The sequence below is a fragment of the Hypanus sabinus genome, chromosome 2, assembly GCF_030144855.1.
Source record: "Hypanus sabinus isolate sHypSab1 chromosome 2, sHypSab1.hap1, whole genome shotgun sequence".
Classification (NCBI taxonomy): Eukaryota; Metazoa; Chordata; class Chondrichthyes; order Myliobatiformes; family Dasyatidae; genus Hypanus; species Hypanus sabinus.
Window position 1 is genome coordinate 45456176 of NC_082707.1, and position 14511 is coordinate 45470686.

General features: G+C 45.6%; 1 protein-coding gene across 1 annotated transcript in view; it reads left to right on the plus strand.

The window, feature by feature from the left end:
• LOC132378426 (endothelin-converting enzyme-like 1) overlaps positions 1-14511 on the plus strand; it is a 122361-nt gene that overhangs the window by 16330 nt on the left and 91520 nt on the right. The window lies entirely within an intron of this gene.

Here is a 14511-nt window from a genome sequence, read left to right on the forward strand (position 1 = left end):
GGCTTTTCAGGAAGTTGGTTAGTGATCATGAACAACTAAGTTGCTAAGGAGACACATAGATTTGTTTTCCCTTGTGGATGACAATCAAAAAATTCAGTAATCAATAACACCTTCTACCTGTGAACCTACACATACAGGTGTGACATTATAGGTACCATCATACAGAATTTTTGATACAGCATGTTCCAAATTTCTCATGCAGCAGAAAGCAGAATGGATAACAAAGACATTGGCCTGGTTTATTTCACTCGGGTATGTCAGCATGCAGGCATGTAGAAGGATTTTTTTCTTTATTCATTACAGGCTGTGTACATTGCTGCCAATGTGATCATTTATTGTTCATTCCTGAACTGGGCAATCGGGCCCTAAATTGAAGAGCATATTAAGAGTAAACAATTTAAAGAGAATGGCAGAATAGCTTTCCTGAAGCACATTGGTTTCATGACTATTGTTACTGGGATTAGCTTTACTTCCAGATTTAGTTAATTATCTGAATTTAATTTTGCAGCTATCGTGGTGGAATTGTATTTACATCTCTGGTTCATTGTTTCTTCATGTTCCATGTTCAGTGATCCTAGTCCCTGGCCATGCATCAATAAACTCACCACTGCTCAATACTATACCTGTTTAAAATGGTTGACATGGTCTTATTGTAAATGATTGCATTGGGATAAGTTACTCAATCTTAATTAAATGAATTTGAATGTAGCTGTCATTTGCCACGCTCATCCTCCTTTGAAATAAAATTCCTCATTGATTTGTATCTGGCCTCATCTTCCAAATGTCTCTCTCGATAAAAAGAAGAAGTACACATGGAAACTGGACAAATGTGTGGCTGCACCTGAGATTACATTATTGTATAAGACAATATGACTGAACTACAAAGGACCAAGGTACCCAAATTGCTTAGTGGGAGTAATTGGTGTCCCCGAACACAAGGAAGTGTTTATGGCAGATTCTATTTTTCTTAGATACCTTGGATTTTCCTAACTATGCACTGAGTGCTCTGGGCTGCATAGGCTTCCTGCAGCACTGAACTGAATCCCGCACCTTACTTTGGACAACAGATTTTAAGTTCGTGATTTATCTCTTGAATTCTTGTCAGATCTGTAGGACTGTCTTGTATGGCTCCAGCAATTAAAGCTATACAGAGAATGGCTCAGACCCTAATGCAATGATGCTCAGAGACAGTGCACAAAGCGGCAACTTGATCAACATTGTTTACTATTGACATCTTGTGACAAACAGCAGCAGTCAAGACCTGGCATATTGGCAACGATGACATATCTTTCTTTAAGGGGGCCAGTTGAGTCGTGGTATATCCTCCTCTATTTAAATGTAGAGGTAATATGTTTGAGTGTAACAGCAAAAATTATTCAGGGAGTGTGTTGACAAAAGAAAAAGTTATACAGTGTATTCCCTTTAAGTAATCCAAATATGAAAGGAGTGGAGAGGAAAGCAAGTTATAAGAACCAGAAGTTCGGGGAGGGGGTGGTGTGAAATAGAGAATGTCTATCTTCCCATCTGAGAAATCCAGACAGTGGAGTAAAGAAAAGACTGTTAAGTTTTGAGAACAATTTCATAACCTTGACAATAGATGTAGTTAACAAAAGTTCGCTGCAACACCTCTCTGTCCCTACAAGCTTAGACAATTTATTTTCCATGTGTGGAATGCTCTAATTCCAACAAACTCTGCTTATGTTCACTTTATTTCAGACTTGTACACAAGAATTCAATGAGATAAGAAAAATTACTCACTTACTGCTTGCTGTGCCGCTGGTGTTTGGGGCAGCAATGAAGGTCCTCCATCTCAGGCAGTGTTCAGGACTTCCTTCGTTGTGTCAGTAGCTTCCTCTCGGTCTTCACTGATGGCAGTCATGCAAGTCCCGCTGGAGACTCAGGAATACCGTCGCACCCAGATGTAGAAGGAATCTTCATTGCTGTTTCTGTAACCATTTTGTTATACCAATCAGGATTGTTAGCCCTGAGCTGAACCTCCAAACCTGGAGGACTGGTTGGACCATTCTTAGTCTGTCCTCTACCTTTTGGCCTATTTGGCTTGGGTGCCCCTACCAAGAGCCAAAACCTTGACTCCAAGTAACTGAAGCATGCAAGCCTTCAAACCACAACAAGGTTTTGGTCCTCTTGGAGAACAAGAAAACTTGTACCAGCTTAAATACTGTGTTCCAGAAGACTTACAATTCACCGTACTAAACCATATCGATGGTTGTTAAGCAAGTCCAAGATCTTTGCTCTGTTCATCCTGAGTTAATTTCTGTTCTAAATTTTATTCCTTCACTATTTCTAAATTGAAATAATGTTCGATATTATATTCTATTTTAAATATCTCTGTACAATATCTCCCAGTTGTCTCATTCCTTCATGAACAAACCTGATATTGTAACCATGGAATATTTTTTAGGAGTTTAAAGAGCTAGTAAAGTTAAGAAGCAAAACCTGAAAGGTAGTAATGTATAATTTACCACCAGTGCCACATTAGTATAGCTTAATAGGATAATGAAGCAGAAGAATGAGACTGGAGAGATAAAGTAAAAGGGAAAGCTTTAGATTACTGAGGAATTAGCATTATTTCTGGGACAGGGACAGGGAGCAAGAAATGGGGTTGTAAAACTGGATCTTCTCAAAGCAGATGTTTTGCAAGTAACATGCCAAATGCTGGAGGACTCAACAAGTCAGGCAGCATCTATGGAAATGAGTAAACAGTTGATGTTTTGGGCCAAGATCCTTCTTCAGGACTGGAAAGGAAGGGGGAAGATGCTAGAATGAAAAGGTGGGGGGAGGAGGATGACAGCTAGAAGGTTATAGGTGAAGCCAGGTGGGTAGGAAAGATAAAGGACCGGAGAGGATGCACTACGTGGGAAGGTTTAAATAAGTTAGCAGGAATCTGAAGAGAGAGTAGCTAATTTGGAATCAGAAGACAGGGATTCAGATAAGGAGACATTTAGGAAGGAAACACCTGTAGCCAAATGCCAAAGGAAATGGAAAAGTACAAGAGATTCTGCAGGTGCTGGAAGTCTAGAGCAACAAACACAAAATGCTGGAGGAACTCAATAGGTCAGACAGCATCTATGGATGGGAACAAGCAGTCAGTATTTCAGGCCAAGATTCCTCATCAGGAGTGTCAGGAATGCATGGAAAATAGAGAAGAAAGCTTACATCAGATTAGGGCTTCATTGTGAAAACTGGACAGGTATCTAAATTTGCATTGCTAGATCTGTTTTGAAGGAATGAAGTGGCCAATTGCACTGAGATTCAGGAGGGGCACCTTTATGAGATTAACTATAGCAAGCCAGCATGAATTTCTTGGGGTCAAACAATGTCTGACTGATCTGATACAATTTTCCAACATAATGGATAGGTTTGACGAGGGTAATGTAGTTGATGTGGCATGCATAGACTTCCAGAAGGCTTTTGATAAGGTTCCACACAACAGGCTAATTTGCAAAAGTTCAGGCTTAAGAGGACCATTGATAGCATGAATCTGAAGTTGGCTCTGTAACAGGCAACAGTGGATTGTTTTATGGACTTAAGGACAGAAGGTGCCATTCTCTAAGGATTGTGTATAGGATCTGAGTATAGTGCTTTCTTTGATCTTTGACCTGGATTTGGAGGGCAATACACAATTTCTAAACTTGTAGATGATATAAAACTTGTGAACAACAAAACAGATGGTGATAACTTTCAGTAGAATATAAAATGGCTGATGGAATTGCCTTATGCGTGGTATGTAAGGCCTGATGTCTAGGTGGAGACATTGGAGAGAGGCAAAAATAGAATAAAGGATACTATTGTAAAAGGTGTTCACTGAGAGACTTGGGGCATGGATACAGAGAGCATTAAACATAACAGACAGAAGGAGTGCTTAAAAAGATATATTTTATTCTGGACTTAGTCATCAGACTATAAAAGCATTATCAGTATGCTAAATCTTTATAAAGCACTGGAGTACTTTGCTAAGTTCTGGTTCATCACCATAGTAAGGACAAAAAGGCATAGAGAAGGTCCAGAAATGATGATGTGGATGGTTCTTGGGATGAGAGACTATAGTTACAAAGATAGCTTGAACCATTATCTTCAAACAAGTGAAGTCTGAAATGCAATTTGATAGTATATGAAATGATGAAAGGTCTGGACAGAGTGGACAATGGGAGACTGTTCCCAATGATGGAGAGGTCACAAACACAAAGTAAAGGCAAAGGGAATTAAGAGAGACAGAAGGAAAATAGTTTGAATGCAGCATGTGACTGGAACCTGGAGCGTCCTGCATCCATGTGAGGCGCAGGAAGTTTACAAAGTGGCTTTCAAGAAGGAAATGGATAAATATATACTGGGGAAAAAATTTGTAAAGCTGTAAAGAATAAGTGACTTGTCCTGGTAGAGACCTAATAATGGGCTGAATGGCCCCTTCTACATTTTTTACTAATCGACATTTATTTTGCTTTTATGGTTCCCCTTAGCGATACCTTTGAGGCTCAATCGCTGCCTCTTTTACATTTCAGCAGTTTAAATTGAATTTTGTATTTCAGGCCAGTTTAAGTACACTCCCTCCACCTTATATTTTATGCTTTTGACTCTGTGAACTGGTGCTTTATTTACTCAAATCAAAATGGAAATTGCTGGAAATGCACAGCAGACTAAGTAACATCTCTAAATAGAAAGGGTAGGTTATGATATTTTCAGTGTGTAATCTTTGCCAAAAGCTATTTTTATTTGCATTTTCCAGCTAACCTCCAGTGCATTTATTGCGATTTCTATTTTAATGCCAGAGTTTGACTTTCTTTTTATTTTATTTGCTTTGTTCATTTCCACACCCCTGCACCAGCTTGGGTGAATCAGTTACCTCATAATCAGAAGATTATGGATTGAAGTCCCATTCCACATTAAACACAAAACCTCATTTGATATATCAGTATTGTGATGAGGCAGTGCTGCATTTCTTAGGGGTTTAGTTATAGTCTGTTCATATTTTTTTGTAGTTGAAGATCACATGATTCATAGAGCAGGAAAATTCTTGCATACTAGCCTGCCTGCTGCTTTCCAACAAGGACAGCAAAACAGAACAACCCATTTATCATTGCACTGCTCTTGTGGTATATTGATGTGTGTAACTTGCCTGACATACTGTACCGTAAATACAACAATAGTAACTGCATTTCAAAATGATGAACGACTGCATAAACTCAATTCTTCAGAATGTGGGCATTGACGACAAAAGCAGCAGGTATCCAGCTCCTGTATTTATTGCCCATTCCTAACTGCCCAGAAGACAGTGGTGTTGAGGTATCTTCTTGAACTGCTGCACTGCTTTTGGTGAAGTTACTCCCACAGGGCTGTTGGGTAAGGAACTCCAGGATTCAGACCCACCGAAAGAGAAAGGCTGGCCAAGCATTTCCAGATCAGAGTGCTGCGTGATTTAGAGGGGGATCCTGCTGGCAGTGGTGTCTACCTGTACCTGCAGGCCTCATCTTTCTGGGGGATGGGGACTGCAAGTTTGGGAGCTGTATCAGGGTAACAAATGCATATCAATAAAGTGCATATCCTAGGACAGAAGTCATTGTACGTTGGGAATTAATGTTTGGGGAGACGGATTGAGGTATTGATCCAGAAGTATGCCTTGTCCTAGTGTGTCAGATATCTCGAGTGCTGTTGAAATTGCAAGTGGAGATTAGTTCATCACTTCTGATTTGCACCTTGCAGGCAGAGGAAAGGATTTTTTAGTGTCACTTGCTGCAGATTTCCCAACTTCTGATCCTTGCTTGTGGCGTCAGTACTTTTCAATGTTTCTGCCATGAGAAAAGCCATTGAAGATCAAGGGTAGATGGTTAGATTGTCTTACATGAGATGGCCAAGGCCTGACATTCTGATTGCACAGCCACTTCAGAGAAGCAAAGTAAAAGCAGCAGAAAGATCCTAACACTGATCAAGAAGTGCTTATTTCAACACTACTTTACAAATAACAATCTCAACAGTCACAGCAACAAGGACTTCCATTTACATTCCCTTAGAAATGTAACAAAGTTAATTCAAAGTCCATTACAGGAAAAATATTTACTAACATGATTGTAGCATTTAGCATAATGCTATTACAAAGTCAGTAACAGGGATTCAATTCCAGCGCTGTCTATAAGGGGTTTGTACCTGCTCCCTTTGCCGTGGAGGTTTCCTCCATGAGCTCTGGCTTCCTCCCACGTGCCAGAGATGTACAGGTTAGCAAGTTAATAGGTCACATGGGTGTAACTGAGCGGCGGAGCCTCCTTGAGCCAGAAGGGCCTGCTACTCCGCTTGAAATTCTCAATAAACGTGAATAATGTTTTAAATTTGCAGATTTTTTTCAGACTTACTGTAGATTGGCTTGCACCAAGTTTTGAGGGTGCTGAATGGGATCTAAGCTTGCTCAGCCATCTTAATCGGGTAAAGTAGAAGAGGCAGCGATCACACCTGAGCCAGGAAGCAGTGCCGTCCCCTCCTGCGTCACGAATGATCCTGAGCCACTGTGAGCTGTGGTAGTGTTAGGGCATTAGAGTGAGGCATCTGTGAACTGTAAATACGAGTGTCCCAACTCCTTGATTAATGCTATGCAGCGGCGAGGGTCAGGTTTTTAGCACATTAAAATGACTGGCTGATTTCTGAAATATTCAAGTCATGTCCGAGAGCAGCACTTTAAATCATGCATGCTTCCCCACTTTAAATGTGCTCTGCTTACTGTTGAACTGTGTGTTAATTACAAAGGTCAGATGTCGCCACCATTTGATCTCGTTTCTGGCGAGTAGTGAGCGGGCACTGATGACATCATGGTGTGTTCAAATTGTGATGGGGAAACGACAGCGGTGAATTGTATCAGCAAGTGCCCAGACCGATTTCCTGATGGAAGTGCCTCAGCACAGAGCACTCAGGCACCAAAAGGTGGACAGCATGGTTTTTGTGCATGATCTCCCCATCAAAATCAGTTGCAAATGTCTCCAGTTTCCAAGTATCGGTTTTGAAGTCTAAATGTTTTCTGTGTAAGTGTTGCCAAAAACTGTTTGGAAGTCTCGCATTACATTACAAGAAGTCACAACTTTATTTGCTTTGGTCAGACCATTCAGAAAGTCATTCCTCAAATGATTTACACCAAACTTCATCTTCTGTTGACTTGTCGGTGTTATTATCAAAGGAATTACAAAAGGCAGATAGTTACTACTATTGATGATAAACATTTTGAATTTATCCTCAATAACAAAATCAGTATTTTAACATTCCCCCCTCCATCCCCTAGCTAACACCAATCCACAACCATCACCCACTCTCTACCCCACAGAATATGTTGTTATTTTCCTGACAAACTGCGCTTCATGCATTAGTGATGCCCTTCTCAGCAGGTTAACTGGTATGTCTTGAGGCAGGTTACTGAACTGAAATCAGCATTCTGTGAATACGGCTTCCAATTGCTTTCATAAAGCCCAGAAGGGTTTCGAAGAAAACAGCAGCAATTTCAAAATCACTCAAAAATAATTTAATAATTGAATTACTTTACAAAATTATATCATAATGCTCACTGCTGAATGAGCTGTTAAATAGATGCCCTTCTGGTCATCTCAAGTGAACAGTGATATCTTACTTTTGAATATAAAAGATCTGGCTAATATTTATCTCTCTTTCAACAGTACTATAGCAGATTATATCTAGTCATTCTCCCTTTCCTACTTGTTCATAAGCTCTGTTACACCAGTGACTACAATTATAGATGTAGTTCATTGTCTATAAGTTGTTTTGAGATACTGTGATGTAGAGCCATAGAGCACAAAAACATAGAAGCAGGCCATTTGGCCCATCTAGTCCATGCCAAACTGTTATTCTGCTGGCACCTGAACAACAGCCTTCCATATCCCAATCATCCATGATGGAAGGTTCTAGACTTTGCAGTCAAACCTAGATTCACCACTACCGCTGGCAATTTGTTCCACATTTTCAGCACTCCCTGAGTGAAGAAGCTCCCTCCCAGGCTCCTCTTAAATATTTCACCATTCGCCCTTAACCTGTGACCTCTAGTTCTAGTCTTACCCAACCTCAGTGGAAAAAGCATGCTTGCATTTACTGTATCTTTACTTCTCATGATCTGGTACGACTCTATCAAACCTCCCCTCATTCTCCTATCCAGGAGAAACAAAAGTGCTAACCTATTCAACCTTCTCCTACAACTCAGATCCTAAAGTCTTGGCAACATTCTAGTAAATTTTCTCTGTACTCTTTCAATCTTGTTGATAGCTTTCCTGTAGGCAGGAAACCAGAACTGCACACAATACTCCAAATATACCACGTCATTTTTTATGAGTCTTACTGTGTATGAGTAATGTTTCAGTGTCGGAGATTTCAGATCTATATGGTGGGACTTGGATCAGGTACTGTATGAAGATGGGAAAAATGGAAATAATCTTGGAGGTAGAACAATATATGGATTTCACTTGAATTGGAGGAGGTCAGTGTTATGTTTTGTAACTCAAGAAACTAGTCGAAAGAAAAACACAGGAGCTAGATACTTGTCTACTTCATTTCTCTTTTCCTTTTCTTTTGTAACGTGCTCACATATGACATGGTGGTGTAATGACATATGCCATTCATTTACTTGTTACATATAACCCATAATGAATTCTGTACAGAATGATTAAACAAACAATATATTTACAACATTACTCAAATATTACTGAAATAGTAAATACACAACACTCTTTCCTGATTAGCTACAAACTCCAATTCAATATAGAATGCACCTCAACTCAAATGTGTAGTGTCCTCTAGTATGTATATATAGTGGTGGCCTGCACATGCGGAACTCAAACCGCCATCGGGAGCCACGGGCAGACACATGGTAGCGCGTTTGGAACTACCCGCTCTGAGCGGACCTTCTGGGGACAGTCTGACATCACGTCCACACCGCGGGTCGCAGGGGCCCATGGGAGGGAAGATTTAAGTGTGCGATGTTGGGTCAGTAAAGGCATTCTGAGTTCAGTAGTCTCTGCCTCCGTGTGTTTCTTTAGTAGTGCGTTGTGCGTGACTACATTGGTGACCCCGACGTTCATCTGGAGCCGGCGACTCAGCGACCAGACATGAGTTCGAGCAACTCGCACAGTGCGGTCTCTCTGAAGCTCCCGACTTTCCGGGCCACTCAGCTCCACGTTTGGTTCGAGCAGGCTGAGGCCCAGTTCAATATCAGAGACATTACAGCCGACGCCACGCAGTACTACTATGTGGTCAGCACGGTCGACCAGGTGACAGCAGGCCGGATCATCGACTTCCTACGCCAGCCACCAACGGAGGACAGGTACGCTAAGCTTAAGGTGCTCCTGATTCGTAACTTCAGACTCTCCCACCTCGAACAGGCCACGCGGCTCCTACATACGGACGGCCTGGGCAACTGGATGCCATCCAAGCTCATGAACGATATGCTGGAGCTCATGGAAGGCCATAAGCCGTGCCTTTAATTTCAACAGTTGTTCCTCGAGCAAATGCCAGAGGACATTCGCCTCCTCCTCGCGAGTGAGGATTTCAGCGACCCCCGCAGGGTCGCGGCTAAAGCAGACGTCCTTTGGCAGAGCAAGCAAGGCGGAGCAGCCTCCATGGGCCTAGCCACGATCGCACGCCCCAAAGCCAAAGTTCGGAACACTGGTGTTTCTATCACCAAAGATGGGGCTCAGATGCGCGCTGCTGCCGTCCACCATGTGCTTTTCTGGGAAACCCCAGGACCAGCCGTCACTAATGGCTTCGACCAGTGGCCACTGAGACAGCCTCCTGTACCTCTGGGACTGACATTCTGGGTGGCGCTTCCTAGTAGACACTGGGGCCGAAGTCAGCGTACTCATCCCTCGAATATGGACACTCGTAACGAGGTCCCAGGCCCCGAACTCACCGCTGCAAATGGCACCAGTATTTGGACGAACTATCTCACTGCATTTCGGGTCCAGCCGTTTCACTTGGACTTTCACGTTGGCAGCGGTGTCACAGCCACTACTAGGGGCAGATTTCCTACAAGCCAACTGCCTCCTGGTCCACCTAAAAGGCCAGCATTTGGTCCACGCCGAGATGTTCCAGACTTTCCAGCCCGGAGAAGCCAAGCTACCAGCCCTCCACCTGGATTCCGTGACCCTCTCGGGTAATGAATTCTCCAGGGTGTTGGCGGAATTCCCCTCCATAGTCACCCCGCAGTTCTCCACGGCTGACCCCAAGCACGACGTACAGCACCACATCCCCACGCAAGGACCACCGCTGCACGCCCGAGCTCGCAGGCTCCACCTCGCCAAGGAGGAGTTCCGTAAGATGGAAGAGATGGGAATCGTACGCTGCTCAGACAGCCCGTCGGCATCCCCACTGCACATGGTGCCCAAGTCTGCAAGAGGATGGAGGCCCTGCGGAGACTACAGAAGGCTCAATGACGCCACAACCTCCAACAGATACCCGGTACCTCACATCCAGGACTTCACGGCGAACCTGCACGGAGTGACCATCTTCTCCAAGATCGACCTGGTCAGGGGATACCATCAGATCCCAGTGCACCCTGACGACGTGCCCAAGACAGCCCTCATCACCCCGTTCAGCTTGTTCGAATTCCTGAGGATGCCTTTCGGTCTCAAGAATGCAGCCCAAACTTTCCAAAGGCTCATGGACTTCGTGGGATGCGGTCTGGATTTCGTTTTCATTTACAGGTTTCCCCTGCAATCCGATGGTAGAACGTTCCTATGAAACCGTTTGTCATCCAAAATGTCGTAAATCGAAGAAGCAATTACCATTAATTTATATGGGAAAAATTTTTGAATGTTCCCAGACCCAAAAAAATAACCCACCAAATCAAAGCAAATAACACATAAAACCTAAAATAACACTAACATATAGTAAAAGCAGGAATGATATGATAAATATACACCCTATATAAAGTAGAAATATAGTAGGTACGATGTAGTTTCACTTATCAAACTCGAGAGGACAGCAAGCCAAAATCAATTTGGCGAAAAAAATCGGCACATGCACGCATATGCACACAACTGCCCGCACAAGGCTTCACGGTCATTGTAGTCTTTCTCGGGGTAAACACACGTATAAAGCGGGCGTCTTTTTTTCATAAAAGCAAAAATCCTCAATGGTTAGCGAAAACAGGTACTAATGTAAGTCTTTTGTAACAGCGAGTTGTCACAAAGCGAACGTTCGAAAAGCAGAGGCCACCTGTACTTGGACAATATCCTGGTGGCCAGCAGTTTGCACCAAGAGCACGTGGCACATTTGTGCCAGCTCTGCCAATGCCTGAGCAAACACAGACTGGCAATCAATCTGGCCAAGTGCCGGTTCAGGCTGACGGAGATCAACCTCTTGGGCCACAGAGTCAACCGACATGGCGCAGTTCCCCTACCGGACAAGGTCCAGGCCATCTGCCAATTCCCCAAGCCCAGCACGGTCAAGGGCCTGCAGGAGTTCGTAGGAATGATCAACTTTTATCATCGGTTCATGCCATTGGCGGTACGCATCATGAGACCCTTGTTCCGCCTGATGGCCGGCAAGGCCAAAGCAGTGGCATGGGACGCGGAGTCCACTGAGGCGTTCGAGCAGGCCGAGGAGGCGCTGGCGAAGGTGGCCCTCCTAGTGCACTCGAGAGTCGATGTACTCACGTCACTCACAGTCGATGCTTCTGACACGGCAATTGGCGGAGTCCTGGAGCAGCTTCTCGAGGACCAGTGGCGACCACTCGTTTTCTTCAGCCGGCACCTACGGCCACCTGAGCTGGAGTACAGCACCTTCGACAGAGAGTTGCTAGCGCTCTACCTGACTGTCCGGCATTTCCGGTACTTCCTCGAGGGAAGGGAGTTCACCGTGTATACGGACCACAAGCCCCTCACCTTCGCACTGGCCAAGGTATCGGACCCATGGTCGGCTCGGCAGCAGAGACACCTGTCCTTTATTTCAGAATTCACCACGGACGTCCGCTACATCGCTGGGAAGAACAATGTCATCACCGACACACTGTCTCGCCCCTCCCTCCACTCAGTAGGCGTATCGTCCTCAGGAATAGACTACGCAGCACTGGCGGAAGCACAACGGTCAGACACCGAGATCGGGGTTCCAGTTGGAGGACATCTCCATCGGCCCGGCAGCGGATCGACTCCTGTGCGACGTGTCTACCAGCAAACCCTGACCCATGGTACCAGCGGCATGGAGGCACCGGGTGTTCGACACGCTGCACGACCTGGCCCACCTGTCCATCCGGGCGGCCATCAAGCTGGTAGCGGACAGATACGTCTGGCACGGTTTGCGCAAACAGGTCGGACACTGCCAGACCGCCAAGTCCAGCGGCACATGAAGGCTCCCCTCCAGCAGTTCCAGCCGACGCAAAGGAGGTTCTAACGCATCCACGTGGACATCGTCAACCTCCTGCCAGTCTCCTGGGGTGCCAGGTATATCTTTACCATGGTAGACAGGCTCACCAGATGGCCGGAAGCCATACCGCTCACAGACACGTCCACTGAGTCCTGCGCCAGGCTGCTCATTGCAAACTGGATCGCCAGGTTCGGCCTCCCAACAGACGTCACCTCCGACCGAGGGGCGCAGTCCCCGTCTGGTTTGTGGACAGCACTGGCACAGCTCCTGGGCACCCAGCTGCATCACACCACAGCGTACCATCCCCAGTCCAACGGTTTGGCAGAGCGATTCCACTGGCATCTCGCCCTGATGGCGCGCCTCAGGGGCCCCAACTGGACAGATGAGCTTCCCTGGGTCCTACTGGGCATCCGCACAACCCCCAAGGTGGACCTGGACAACTCCTCGGTGGAATTGGTCTACTGTGCCCCCCTGACAGTCCCAGGCGAGTTCGTACCAGAGGCCAGAGGTTTGGAAGAACTCCAGCAGCGGTGCTAACGAGGCTACGGGACAAGGTAGGGACCCTGGCACTGGTCCCAACCTCCAGGCTGGTCCCACGCCATCCTTCACCCCTAAGGACCTCCAAGACTGTGTGTATGTTTTTATTCGCAGGGGCATGCACAGGTCTCCTCTACAGCAGCTGTAGGAGGGACCCTTCAAGGTGATCCGGCACAACAGAACCATCTGTGTTGTGGAGGTGAGTGGCCGGGAAGAGACTTTTACAGTGGACCGCCTCAAACCGGCGCACGTGGACATTGAGCAACCAGTGAGGGTACCCACACTGCGCTGGCAAGGCCGGCCACCCAGGCTACCATACAGACTGGGGGCTCCACTCCCCTGATGGACGTTTCTGGGGGGGGGGGGGTTGTGGCGGCCCTCATACACGGAACTTGAAACGCCATCGGGAGCCGCGGGCAGACACGCCGTAGCGCGCTTGGAACTACCTGCTTGGAGCAGACCTTCTGGGGACTGTCTTGACGTCACATCCACCGCGCAGTGGCGCAGTGGAGATTTAAGCACGCGATTTTGAATCAGTAAAAGCATTCTGAGTTCAGCTCTCTCTGCCTCCGTGTGTTTCTTTAGTAGCGCATTGCGCGTGACTACGGTGTGTGTGTGTGTGTGTGTGTGTATGTGTGTGTGTGAGTGAGTGTGTGTGTGTGAGTGTGTGTGTGTGTGAGTGTGTATGTGTGAGTGTGTGTATGTGTGTGTGTGAGTGAGTGTGTGTGTGTGAGTGTGTGTGTGTGAGTGTGTGTGAGTGTGTGTGTGTGTGTGTGTGAGAGAGAGAGTGTGTGTGTGTGTGTATGTGTGTGTGTGAGTGAGTGTGTGTGTGTGTGTGAGTGTGTGTATGTGTGTGTGAGAGTGTGTGTGTGTGTATGTGTGTGTGTATGAGTGTGTGTGTGTGAGTGTGTGTGTGTATGAGTGTGTGTGTATGTATGAGTGTGTGTGTATGAGTGTGTGTGTGTGTGAGTGTGAGTGTGTGTGTGTGTGTGTGTGTGTGTGTGTGTGTGTGTGTGTGTGTGTGTGTGTGTGTGTGTATATACACCCATGGTTGTGAAACAATCTCAGGTTCTGGGGCCTCCTCACTGGTGTTTGAGCAGTTGAGTCTGGGACTGCAGGAAGTGGTTCTGACAACTCTTGGCACCTTTCTTCTCCAACAATTGACTCACCTCTCCACAAGTGATTGATGTGTCATCTCCACTGTGTAGGAGAGTGGTCCAATTATGATACCCATGATGGAACTGACAAATTTTACAAGTTATTTTTATCTCGTACAGTAGCTCGTCCCGCACTGGCTCCCATACCAGATGATGATGCAGCCAGTTAGAATGCTCTCCATGATACATTTGTAGAAGTTTTCAAGTGTTTTAGTCAACAAACCAAATCTCCTCAAACTCTGAACAAAATATAGAAGCTTTCTTGCCACCTTTATAGCTGTATCGATGTGTTGCATCCAGGTTAGGTCCACAGAGGTATTGACACCCAGGAACTTGAAGTTGCTCACTCTGGTCCCTCTGTGAGGGCTGGATTGTGTTCTCTTGTCTTGCCCTTCCTGAAGTCCACAAGCTGCTCTTTGGTCCTACTGATGTTGAGTGCAAGGATATTGCTGTGACACCA